General features: G+C 45.1%; 1 protein-coding gene across 5 annotated transcripts in view; it reads right to left on the bottom strand.

Moving 5' to 3' along the window:
* Positions 1–12,253, bottom strand: part of IP6K1 (inositol hexakisphosphate kinase 1) — a 37,121-nt gene extending 24,868 nt beyond the window's left edge. For 2 of the 5 annotated variants that reach the window (XM_085073002.1, XM_085073007.1), the window contains exons 1-3: positions 12,100–12,253; positions 11,654–11,708; positions 7,228–7,327 (exon numbers count right to left, since the gene is read on the bottom strand). The gene's annotated coding sequence lies outside the window, so the exon portion shown is untranslated. The other 3 variants (XM_085073004.1, XM_085073006.1, XM_085073005.1) reach the window with 3 other exon arrangements.
* Positions 12,254–13,451: the final 1,198 nt, after the last annotated feature.

Below are 13,451 nucleotides of genomic sequence, written 5' to 3'. Positions count from 1 at the left end.
AATACTCTGCTACTCAGAAAACTTAAACAGACATTCAACACTTTGCCTTTGCTTTGCACGTAAGCTGCAGAGGAAAGCTAAGCCAAGACCCCACATCCCATTCCCATCTGCAACAAGCAGAAGAGAATTCTCAAAGCATGGCTACTGCTAAGCAGCTATTTAGGATCTGTGAAGGGAAAGGCTTCTCATCTTGAAGAGACTGACCCCACAGTTGAGATCCAGACACTCCAAAGAGCACATTGTGAACAACAACACATCCCGTGCAAAGGGAGGGGAAAGCAAAGTCAGCTGGTAAGGAGCAGAAACTGGCTCCAGTACTCAGGAAGCAGCACAAATGTTTTGTTTCCTTAGGAATTAGGACAACATACAGATTTAAACCTTTCAAGTCTAAGACTTATGCATCAAAGCCAAACACAAACTTGCCACGAAGAACCATCACATGCCAGCTAATCTCACCCTTTTGGCCTCTGAAAACCAGTTTTTGATTTGGTTCACTTCAACCTCACTGTAAAGCAGCTTTACAATTCCTATGATACACTGTGGGCTATGACACCACTTTGATCCATCTCCTCCTCAGATCTATACATTGCCCTTTTTCTGAGCTGTCTAAGAATTAATTACATGGAAATGAACAGTGTTAGATAAGGGGATACCAGGCAACTGGCTATTTTAAAGGAGCTGAGGACTGCAGGATCTCTGCCTTCAGGAAATCTGTGGCAATACCTATTCAGTACAGCTCATGTTGTTAGAGAATGAGCTTAAGACCCAAACAAGCAAACATTGGTACTACGCCTATCTTCTCACTTGTGGCCAGACAAACATCTGCTCAGCCATGGCTTGGGCTCTACATCTGCCTCTTGTCATCACCAAACTGTATCAGAGCAGCATCCTGACCTGAGGACATTGTGCCAAAACAGCAGGTGATACACAAACAGCAACGAGCTCTGAACAAAAAGATTAACACTCTTACTTTTAATATGTTGTCTGCATTAGCTCCACCTACCCCTCCATGGAATGCAAGGCACTAACAGCTTCACAGACTCATGTGAGCTGGAATTTCAGTACCCAAGAGGACTTTAATCTCACATATGCAGACAGAGATACACCAGGGCATTCTGGCAGTTACAACAGCATTTGAGAGTGAATGGAGGAGCATGTGCATCAGAATTTTCTCTAACTGTGAAGATAAAGCTAAACAAACATTTTGCCTTAGCTACACTTGTGTTTTTCTACATGGAGAAGCAGAAAACACTCACATTTGGCAGGCCCCTAATGGCATCCTGCGGTTTTATCAGACAGCACAACTTCTGTCTGAACACTGGTAAAACACTTACAGCCAGGAGAAATGCAGCAACTCTTACATCTCTCTGCTGAAGCTTAACAGGTCAGCAAACTGCTCAGTTGGTTTGGTTAACAAATTCTTTAGATAACCATAATCTACCTGAGGTTATCCAAATGGAAAAGAAAGAACCAGGAACAGGCTACTGGTTTTGGTGCTTCCGCTGAATATTTCCATGACATTGGTAAAACCATTCAGTCCTGGTGTACTTCAGCCAGCTGTAAAACAGCTTTTCAGAAAGGCACAATTTATTTGACTATCCTGCTACTTCTATATGTATTTTAAAGCCAGCACTTTGGTGATCATTTCACTTTCCATGACCCCCTTGCACTTCATTTAAACTGAGTCTTACCTGGTAATTAAATTCTTGAAATTTAAAGAACCTGTGTCCTAGTACATCAACAGCCGAATTGTTTCTGTTAATACAGACTCAAATTAGGGCACCTCTTTCAAGTGGATGTGGTGCTGTTTGGCTGAAGACCCAAACCCTTGAGCAACTTTTCTGCTCATATGACAGAAATACAATCTAGGAACACATCAGTCCCACAGAAAGACTCAAGAGAATAAAAGCAAGACTATCCAGACAAGCTCACTTCACCCTGGGAAACAAATTCTTGTGCCAAAAGCACAAGGAGCAGTTGTTATCTAGTGGTTTGTTCTGCTACTGTAATTCTGAGACATCGATACTAAACAAAACTTGGGGCTTTCTTAAACATCAGAGAAAAGTCAGAGAAATGCAATGCAGTCAGTTATACAGTACCCCAGATAATACCAATGCTCAGGACAACACTTAATTTACTGTATGAGAAAATGGAAGTGCAGACTGCCCTGTGATTTCAAGTAGCCACCCATTCCAGAATAAATATACCAAGGTTTGTATGGATAGGTAAAATCTTTTCTGCATAACTGAGAGAGGATACCCTCCTCTCCCACTGCAAGCCCTTCTAATTCTACATTGCCAATGAAAAAAATAGTTCAGCTGGAAAAGACATATTTTGGGCCTCTACTTTTCCATCTAATCCTTCTTTCCTTGAAAAAAGCACTAGTTACACTGACAAATAAAGCACTCCTCACTCTTTACCTTCTCAACACCTCCAGCAAAACAAGCTTTAAAATAAAAGTGTCATTTTATCACTGTCACTGTATCTACATTTCAGGATTCCACTGGCAGAGCTTCACTAGGTAAGGATGAACATGCTGATTAATGCAGCTGTCCAAAGCAGTTGTAGCAAAAAAACAACCTTATAAGCATGTCCACAGGGAGTTAAAGACACATAATCACGTTGCAAATCCATGCCCCCTACTTGATACCAGTTTAATTTTCTTAAGGAGGTGACCCTTGAGGGTCACAGGCAGGAAAACATGAGCTATAACTTCTTAACTTGACACTGCATTTTAATTTTTTCCCCATGAGAAAGAACCAAAGGAGGGTACATTTTTGTATACAGTACATTCTCTTGTACTGTAAACCCACTTAAAAAAACAAACTAAAAACACAGAGAAGAAAAGAGAAAAAACTAAGCTCTGCTTTAGGGGGAAAAGAAATCTCAGTGCAAGTGCTGCAAGAAAGTAAACAATGCCATGGAAAATTCAAGGATAAAGGGCAACATTTCATTTTTGAGGTTTGGAATGAGAAATAATGAGGTCTGTCATGGCAGACATGCTTTAGACAAAGACAGTGTACTAAATCTAGTACTTAAATTAAGTAAGAATATATAACATAATATCTGATGGGACTAAAAGCTAAGGTAGTAATTTCATTTGAAATTAGATAAAACCCTAAAGAGAATTTCATCCAATACTCTCATCCATTGTGACATTAAAAAATTCAATATGGCAAAACACACATGACACACAAGTCAGGGTCATGGAGGGGATTTTAATCTGGGCCTTTGTTATCCTGTTACTCTCCTGAGGATCAACATAATCTGCAAGGCTTTCAATCGCTCATACTCAAAATCTTAAAGCTGTTAAAATACCTTGGGGTTGTTTTGTGGCTTGCAGCATGCTCTGGAAGGTAAAGGACAAAGAATTAGCAGGAGGCCCAGCCACCTGAGTGGAAATGAAGGGCAATCTGAACCTCAGGCCCTCTTCTCAGGAGACACATGCATTGGTCAGATAGTCACAACTACAAGCTTGGCAAGGTGCTACATGTTTTAAAGGACAAAACCCAAAACCTGGCATTTAAAAATGGCATTTAAAAAGTCTGCAATATTGTTTTACCTAATCAGGAGCCAGCACAACCATCCTTTGGTACCTTCTTCTAGCAAACCTCACACTTCCAAGGGATCCAGTGTAACCTGGCTTTGCAAAAGGAAGTATCCAAGAAAGGAGCGCACAGAAGCCCAAGGCAGCAGTCCCTGAACACAGTTCACTCCACTGTATTTCTCAAGCACCTTCCAACAGGACCTTTAATATTCCAAATCTTCATTACTACCTTTGTATATACTAACCCTAGGCAGCAAACCCCTTGAAATGCTCTACCACATCAAACTGCTCTGTTTCAATGTTTGAAACAAGAAACTCCCCCTCTTAATTTGAAGTGAAGAATCAGACGAACAAAGCCTATATTTAACTTCCTGTTCACTGAAGCAGTCGTAAACAAGTCCCTGTAAACTCTCTACAGGTCACAAATTCCCAATATCTTATCTAAATGTTAAGCTGCTGAAGTGGATCTCAAAGCTCCTTCCAACAGGCTTTCTAGTGTGCCACTTACAACCACTGAGGCCACTGGTTACATAAGAGATGTAAAGCCAAAGCAAAAAGAAAGTATGTTAAACCTGATCTATTGTCAAATTGGTTTGTAAATAATTAAATCCAGCACCTGCATATACATAAAAAAATTAATTTCTTCTGCCCCATATGCTAAAAAAAGCACAGCACACTCATCTGGAAGTTACACAAACTGTGGCAAGTTTGTTTTTAAAAGCAGGTCTCTCTCTCAAGTGTGTAATGGCTACCTTAGTTTTTCACGCTTTAAATTCTTCTAAAGACACTGGAAGGCCATGTTGCAGGTTGGTTTGGGTTGGGGTTTTTTTACAAAATATTGGTCTGCTAAATCACATGTATTCTCAGGGCCACAATACATCATGTATAGCTAGGGAAAGCCAATTTCCCTTTAATTTTCTCTTCCAGATCAATACAGTGTGATAACAGGTGCCAAAAGTGTATCATCTCAGGCTGAAAACCACAAAATAACAAGCATTATGGGTGGAAAATAACACACACTTCTCTTCCTTGAGAATCATAAAAAAACTGCAAATGACAGGAAACCTGAAACAGAAAGTGCCTTGCATTCACATAAGAGTCAACCTGGCAAGCTCACTACCATGGGATACTGATCCTTAGCAGAATTCTTAAAAGGTTTTGAATTTTCTTCTGGTTGGGATGAACTCCAAAAAACATAAAGTCTCAAACACTTCACCATCTAACCTGTGACCTTTAATTGCCAGGTTTTAGGAAGGTATTTTAACTGCAGTGAATATAGACCTTGGTTCACTTTTGGCTAGTGAATGATACAATACACTTAACTATTTTAACTAAGAATATTTGAGTCAAGCTGCATTCACAAATCAGAATTAATTTCTAAAATTACTGTTTTTTAAGTGAACCAAACTGTTAATAGGTTCAGTTTTCTAAGCTGCTGAAATTTACAGGAAGTGTCACTGCTAAGGATGCTACATAACTAACATACACACCACAGGAAAGGAAATTTCTGTGATCTTACTTAACTAAAGCTAAGAATAATTAAGGGGAAAAACAGAAGCCCCCAAGTGCTGTTATTACAAGAAAAAAACAACAACAAAACAACCAGTGTGCAGAACACCTGAAGAAGAGTGAAAACTATTCACACTCTGCATGGTGGACAACAGTGATACCTATTCAGTCTGACTAAAATAGAGTTAGAGGTTTTTCCTCAGTTCTATAAAAATAAAAGATGCATAAAGCATGCCTGATAATGCTTATTGGTTCACATTTAGCTTACTGTCAAATTTTAATAAGTGTATTCAGGTCAACACTTGCGGTAAGAACTGTGAAGTATTAAGACCTCAATTACATAAAGAAGATTTATGCCCAAGTAAAGGAAATGCCACTTGCTCAGCGTAAGAAAACACATAATATTTGGTTCTAATGGAAAATATAGCAAACCACTCCATTACTTGCAAAAGTAAGGAGATCCATAAACATTTTCTACTGTGTCACTTTTAATCTAAGTAAAATCCACATCTTCAAGATTAACATGGTGTGGGCTTTATTACAGGAAGCGTGGAGGTGTTTAAGAAATATCTAAAAAAACCTCCATCTGTATTGTTTCAACACAAACTGAGCTTCAGACTGCTTCAACAATTCTTTTGGGACAGACTCAAAAGACTGAAATTAAAAATTCTTTTTATTTCTGTATTTGTGGGATGAGAGTCAAACCCCATGAATCCAACAGGTCTATTCCTCAGATGTATCACACAGCTTTATATAAAGACCACAGCTCAGGAAAGTGGAATAAACCTTTCACCAAGCAGCAAGTGCTGTGAGGGTCTTCCAAAGCCCCAGGACTTTACCATTTTTTTAACCAACAAACCAATGCAAGAGCACCATATCTCATCTTCTGCAGTAGCTCCAGCAATTTCATGGCAGTTATTCGATGGTTTGATTCAGACACTGAGTAAGACATGGGACTATGTAGCCCCCAGGCTTCTCTCCCAAATCCTTCTTGCTTTAAATAACTCACTGACATCTGCACTCCGTGGTGCACTGATTTTGGTGCTCAAAGCTGCTTATCGCCTATAGTTAGCTGTAATGAGATCATGACTGCTCCCCACACGTGCTTAAGCTGCTCAGACAGTACTGTCAAAGGACACAGAACAAACAGCCAGCCCTATCTTCTTGTGCCCTTTTTAAGATTTCTAAACTCACTTTTGGAAATGCTTGACAATACTTTAATACTAACAGTGGGCAATGTTAATTGGAATTAAAGATCATGTGACATTTTACATTAACCCACTCTGTAAGTTTAAAACATTGGGGAAAATGCAGCTCAGCACAGAACCATAGGGAGGAAAAAGAAATGTCAGAGCAGCATATATAAACTGTACAGTTGTTCAGCTTTAGATCAGCACTTAAGTCAGCAGTGACAGGCACAGGAGCATCCCCTGAAGAGAAGGCATCACTTGTCTCCTCTCTGTACTCCAGGAAGGTAGTTGTAGAGCTCAGCTTCTCTGGTCATAACCTCTTGCACTTCAAACTAAGGAAGAACATTATTCACACAGATCAGGGACCTCCCCACCAGAAAAGTGAACTGTGTGACACAACCACTATTTAAACACACCATGTCTCAAGAAAACAAGGTCATTTGAGTCTGTTTATACCACAGGTATACTGAGTCATATCTTTGTTGATAAAGAACTGGGGGAAAACAGATATGATAGACTTTCTTCCAAATTCAGGACAGCACAAAGTAACCCCTTTGAAACTGAAAGACTGGAAGATCAGCCTTATCAACTTTCAGCAAACTAACCTCAGAACAGAAAGGAAAAAAGCAGACAATAGAGTTCTGACATCATTGTAAGGTGATTCAGCTGCAAATCAGCCATCTAAATGGCCAAAATTACTAGACCTCCAAACCTTGGAATTTTAGTTCTTATTACAAAGTACTGACACCAATTTGGTGAATGAACAGGACTGAATTTTTCACTCTGTGCTTGTGCACTTACCTGGTGCTCCTGTAGTATCCTTCAAAGATAAAAACAAAGCTCCCACAAACTCTATCTACATATTGTTAGTTGAAGGGTAAAATTACAAAGATAGAGGCAAAAAGCAAGCAGTTTATTTTTCTTTGCATGATTTCTCTAAGGTGGCTGCATATTATTCTGAGCAAAACAGAAAAAAGTTACCTTAGAGATGTCACCCAAGCTCCTTTGGCTGAGCAGTCACTGGAATATGGAGCCAACTTCTTGCAATCAAGAGGGAGCAGGACCCCAGAAGCAAGTCAGCCTGCAAGATGTTGTACGCAAACGAGTTAGCGAATGCTAAATTAGCTTTTATTTAGATCTTTACTTGCTTGTCAATTCAGAATGCTGGAGAGCATACCTTCCATAGAGACTGGGACTGGAATTCACAGCAAGTTCCTTTAAGGATGCAAATACTCTCACTCATTCCTGTGGGCTCTGACAGATGCTCTTTACAAAACCACCAGTGGGGCTGAGGGGACACACTGTCCCCAGCTGCCTCAGCCACCCTCAGCTGAAGATTCCCAGCCAGCAGGATGCATGACTGTTCCTCACCAGGCAGAGATGGGTATTAGGGAAAAAAGGTTGAAGCAGAGTATATTAAATCACAGCAGCTGAACAGGGCCTGCTGTAGGCCCCAGTACAAGGGAGGTAGCGTTTGGCAAAGCAGGACAGCTGGTGAAGGAGATAACCTTTCTAACTACAAAAGCTAAATCAGAGACAGCTTATCTACTGCAGCTCCCAAACACGTGTAGTGACGTCCTACCAGGATAGGCATATCCATCTCATAACCCCTTTCACTGCTTTTATCAGATTTGGTTGACACAGATCTTCTACTAATATAATTATGGCAGCTATGACTGTGTTGTTTTTTAACAAAACAGGTGCACCCATTTTAACTACTGTGGACAATTACACAGATAGAGAGGCACCCTGTAATAGCAAAGCTTATTCCTTTACTCCTGAAGAAGGGGTTCAAACATTAATGACACCACATACTGACAGGGTGATGCAAATTAAATGCAAGCTTAAGAAGCTCGTCTTTTACACACAGTTAATGCCACTCAAAATGCATATAGAGGAGCCTATGGAAATAAATGAAGGCAAAGGACTTGCACCTCAGTACCATCTGCAGAGTGGTTCACACCAACACGGACTACACAGGACACACAGGCAGCCCAACACACTGATTAAGAGAGCTGCATCTATTAGCAAGCACATCTACCCGAACAGAACACTGGGAAAACCAAAAATAACAGCTGCTGCCACATCAGAACGGCACAACACTGTGCACAGGCAATGCCTGCAAAACAGAAACTAAGCAGCCACGCACACACACTTCCTCTTCCTCCCCCCACCACCTCCACAACACCAGCAACAAACCTGATATTACACACTGGCCAGCATCCTGCTCTCCATTCCTGTCACATCAGGAATAAAAATGAGGGAGACTCCTCCATATAGCTGAAGGGTTCCTTCAGTTTACAGCACATAACACAATTAGTTGATTCTTGCAGAAGGTTCTGTCACATTTTCTTTTCTTTTGCTCCTTCTCTCAAGCTCACCCATTTCAGAGCTCACTAGGGACCTTCTGTACTTATTAGACTTGTTTTTGATGCATTTCCTATCAAAGACTGAGAGGTCAGAAAAAAAAGCAGTTGTTCCTAGGCAAGTCCCATTATATAAACAAGCAAGCAGAAAGCCACACACACACTCTGCAAGTCAAGTTCAAAGCTAAACCCTGTCCAGCACCAAAATTGACAATGTGACATTATCAAATGCAAGAGTAAACAAATCAGGCTGCAGCTTTTTGTCAGTACTAAGTTCTGAGCCTACAAATCCCAGCATCAACACTCCACTATGATATTCACATATCCAACATGTTACAAGCTAATTCCTGAAGGACAGACTGGGGGAATCTACCGAGAGCAAGTGAAGTGCCTGGGTTACACTGCAATAATCAAGGCCTCTGTCAGATTTTCCACAGTTCAGTATCTGCATTTCAACCACTGATGGAAGAACCATACGTCCTCTAGAGCATGGGTTCTGGATATCCAACTTCAAACTTAGCACCTACATTTCTTATCCCAATGGAAAGCACAGTAAGTGCCACCCCATAGCCAGTATGCCAGCCAGAATTCACCACATCCACAAAAACCTTTAGGCATGGAGAAGTCAACTAAAAACTGAAGTCTCAGAAGTGATCAAACCTTTTTCCAACATTTGGTGATCCACGGGACCAAAGAGACTGTGTCCTGTAAGCAGATGGTCAACAAATAGCCCCGAGCCTGTACAGGGCTCTCTATCTCGCACCAGTCAAGCTCAACAAGGACACATTTCAGGGTTTGGTCATTTTACCCAAAATGAATAAGCTCCGTATGTGTGGGAGAGAAGGAAAGAAACAAACCAGGCAGCTCAGACGGTATGAGGAGAGTTCACAACTACATGATTAAGAAGAAATCATAATGCTTGTTTAGAAGGCCAATTAGCTGACTAAGGGCACAGGTACTACTCCAGCCTGGGCACTTTTTGACCTCTGAGTGCTTGCTAACCTTGACTTTTCACTACGTGCAAGACAGAATAACTCCCAAGTCAGTTGACTTGCACAATCTGCCAAGAGAGGGGAACTCAAAGCACATCTAAGTTTCCTTTCTAAAATATTTTTATAAGAAGGACAGGCCCAGCACTGTCAACCTGATGATGAGGCACACAGTGATTCACAAAATCAGGAGAGAAGCAAGGGCACTACTGTTTCATTTAGTTTTTTAAATATATGTAAATATGTGGTTTTAAATTATATTTATATATAAGAAAACAGATATGTAAAAAATATTGTTGCACTGTTACACAGTCAAAGTGCAGATTACCCTGAACTTGGATAAGACTCCACTCCAGCACCAGCCCAAATTCCCTTGCACCTGCAAAATCATTTAAGCATCCACAAAGCTGGGGAAAAAACTAGTCAGATTGTCTTCAGCTTGATCAGTCTGTAAGTCAGGGAACTCTGATTCTCACCTGCACAGGCACCAGCAACAAGGCAAGAACCTCCTGTGGGTTGCAGTCTATACTTACATGAGCTGAAGTACCTGGGAAACCACACAAGGAACGTGACACTGGTGATCAGAGCCAGATATTAAAAACTGTCCCCTTTCTCATCTCAACAGATAACTGTGCTCACTTGCTCTTCCTTCTAGGTGGCAATTTTGCATGTTTTTTGCAAAATGCCTAATGAATAACCAGAGGGTCCAGGAGAGGGTCCTACCAGCATATCCTACTCTTTCCATCAGAGATTCCTATGCTAATAACCTCGTATACAACAACTTCCCCCTCTAGGAGCCAAGGATCACTTCCCCTGCTCTCCCAAAAGTCCTTATCAGACAGGAAGCAAAGGCAATGCCATGAAAAGGGACATTTCAGATCAACCTAACAGGCTCTAATCAGAACAGCATCGGCTGTTCATCCATGCACCTGGAAATGATTGTACTGAAAAAGCTAGGAGGGTACAAAACACCCTCTAAGAAAGAAAAAGAATAAGAAAATTTAGCAATAGGATAATTCAAAACATTGAAAAAATAAGAGTCTGATGCAGTTGAAACAGCAACTCAATGTTACCTTGCTTTATAGAGCCCACAGCTAAATCTTTTCACTTTCCTTCCAGCTCCAAAACAAAGCCCTTACCGTAGGCCAGTGCTAAACTAACCCAGCCACAGAAAAATACTGAGTCTCAATAATAAGAAATTGTTACATGGGATTAGGACAGACCTAAAAGACCTATTTAGGGTCACAGTTCTTACATGGAAGAACTGATACATCTAATTCTAAAACACTCTGAAGCTCCTGACAGAATTTCTGTAAAAAGGAAATCAGAGTCTTAGCTCAGTGATATATAACAAGGACACCATTATTTTTCTCCATCAAAAGCCTGACCATACACACAAGCATTAGCATATCAGCTGCAGGTGACAATTCACTACAGTGCGACTTTCTCAAGACGCTACTGCATATTGTTTTGTGAGACAAGCTACTAACTATGTTTACACAGCCCTAATGAAACATTACATTAAGAAGGAACACAAATGCAAGCCCACACCATTCCTGCACCATTCAGTGCTTCGTTAGCAAAAGCCAGTTTTGGAATCCAGCTCTGGAAGCTCTGAATACCAAGTTAAGCCAGGTGAACCTGAAGGGAGGAAAAGCAGATGGAGCAAAAACAGAGCAAGACAGGTTGAAATGAGAAAGGCAACACATACCAAAGTATATTGCTCAGGAAAGAAAAAAAAAAAAGAAGGCTGATGCTGAGCTTAAAAATGAAGGAATATGGACTCTGGGGCAAGCTTAAATTCAGAGTAGTTCGAAAACGAACAGGAGTCGGTACCACCTACCCTAATCCAACCCCTCCTTGGAAACCCCGGGGAAGGTTGGTCTCGGTCCAGGTCTGCAGACCCATGAGCACACCTGCCTCGGGAGACCGCCAAGCACTCCGGCTGTCCCCAGCGGGGCACCCAGCGCACCAAGGGGCCACCCAGCCCACGCCCCCCTGCCCTGTCGGGGGGCAGCACGGACGGGCCCCCAGCCCCACCAGCCTCCTCACCATGTTGGTTTCATGTTACCGCCGCGGTTGCCGAGCTCCTTCCTGCGCGCAGCTCCTGTGGAAGGGAAGGAAGGGCACAAAGGGAAAGGACGCTCGCTGTGCCCGCTGGGCACGGCCCTGCCCCGGCACCGCGCTGCCCAGCCCGAGGAACCCCGCCCCGGCCGTGCCCCAGGCAGGCCCCGCAGGGGAAAGCACCCGGCTCTCACCCACGCACACACGGGACGTGCCGGGCTCTCCGCAGCCCCTCCTCACGGGGCCATGCACAGACCCCTCCACCACGGACCCCTCCTGGTGCTCGCTGCCCCCTCACCCCGGCTGCTCGCGGGGCTGTACCTGTGCTCCCCCTCTCCCCTCACGGGGCCGCACCCGGCTCTCGCCTCATGGCAGCGCGCTCGGCTCAGCCCCCCGCCCCTCAGCCCGGCCGGTCCCCGCCCACGGCGGCTCACCGGGGCCGGCGCTGCCTGCCCGGCCGGGACACCGGGACGCGAAGCCCCAGCGCCGCCGCTCCCCGCCGCCCGAATCAACAACAAGATGGCGGCGCCCGAGCGGGCGGAGCCCGGCGCTGGCCGTCATAGCAACCGCGCCGTCCAAAGCCCGCCCCGCCGCCCCCGGCGCCAATCTACACCCGAGTCCCGCCTCACGGGGGACCTTCCTGAACTCTGACAGGTCAAGCTTGATGTCGCTCAAGCGCAGAGCCGCCCCGCCCTTTTCCGAGCGCGGACGGCAGCGCACGTTAGGCACACGTGACGCCCGCCAGTGCCACGCCCCCTCGCGGGCAGCTCCGCCTCATTGGATGCCCGCGAAGAAGGGGGGACGCTCGGCCAATGGGCGCGGCCCGCGCGTGGTGGGCGCGCCCCGCCGGGCTGCGGCTCCGCGCTCCGAGCCCACCCCCGGCACCTCCGCGCTCCGAGCTCAGCGCTCTGAGCCCACCCCCGGCACCTCCGCGCTCCGAGCCCACCCCCGGCACCTCCGCGCTCCGAGCTCAGCGCTCTGAGCCCACCCCCGGCACCTCCGCGCTCCGAGCCCACCCCCGGCACCTCCGCGCTCCGAGCTCCGCGCTCTGAGCCCACCCCCGGCACCTCCGCGCTCCGAGCCCACATCCGGCCGGTCCCGCGGTCTCCGGCTACACTCAGAGCTCCCCGCCCCGAGCTCCCGGGGCGGCTCCGCACTCCCCTCCGACCGCCGCTCCGAGCCGTCCCAACCTCCCCGGCTGCCGCTCCGTGGCCCCGGCCTTGCCCGGCTGCCTCTCCGAGCGGGGTCTCGCCAACGGGACATGCTAACGCACCACTCCGGTATAATAAAGGGTTTATTTCCCGAACGGTCACGGTTCCCGTGAGTTCACGACAAAAGAGCCCCTCAGGCAGAGTCACACAGGTGACCCCTCTCACTGTGAAATTTCACGGCTGGCCCTTGTCCCCCTTCCCTCCCCTTAGTCACCTATTCCCCAAATTAGTCTCTTCCCTCTTATCCCGCCAGCGCTTCATTTCCCCGGGAGCTGCCAGGGAGGCGTCCCGTGGCGCGCTCCTTTTGAAATTCAAATAACCGGTTTCGCACCTCCCGCTGACTGACGCCTTCAAAGCCTCCCGCCGCTCCCAGCTCCTCCTGCGGCGTCCCGTTCACCTGCGCCCACGCTAATTCACTTTTCTCCCCAATTATCAACCCTTCCCCTCTGCCGACCAGCTGCTCATCCCACCCGTTTGCGCCTGCGAGCGCTGGAACAAAGCAGAGCTTGAGGGGGACATGAGACTCGGGGCACAAGTTTCTCAAAATTACCCGTGGCTGAGTTTTCTTGTCCCAG

Source organism: Lichenostomus cassidix, chromosome 12, assembly GCF_008360975.1.
Source record: "Lichenostomus cassidix isolate B80296 chromosome 12, HeHo_3.0, whole genome shotgun sequence".
Classification (NCBI taxonomy): Eukaryota; Metazoa; Chordata; class Aves; order Passeriformes; family Meliphagidae; genus Lichenostomus; species Lichenostomus cassidix.
Note: the sequence above shows the minus strand (reverse complement) of the source record. Positions and strands in the feature narration are given on the sequence as shown.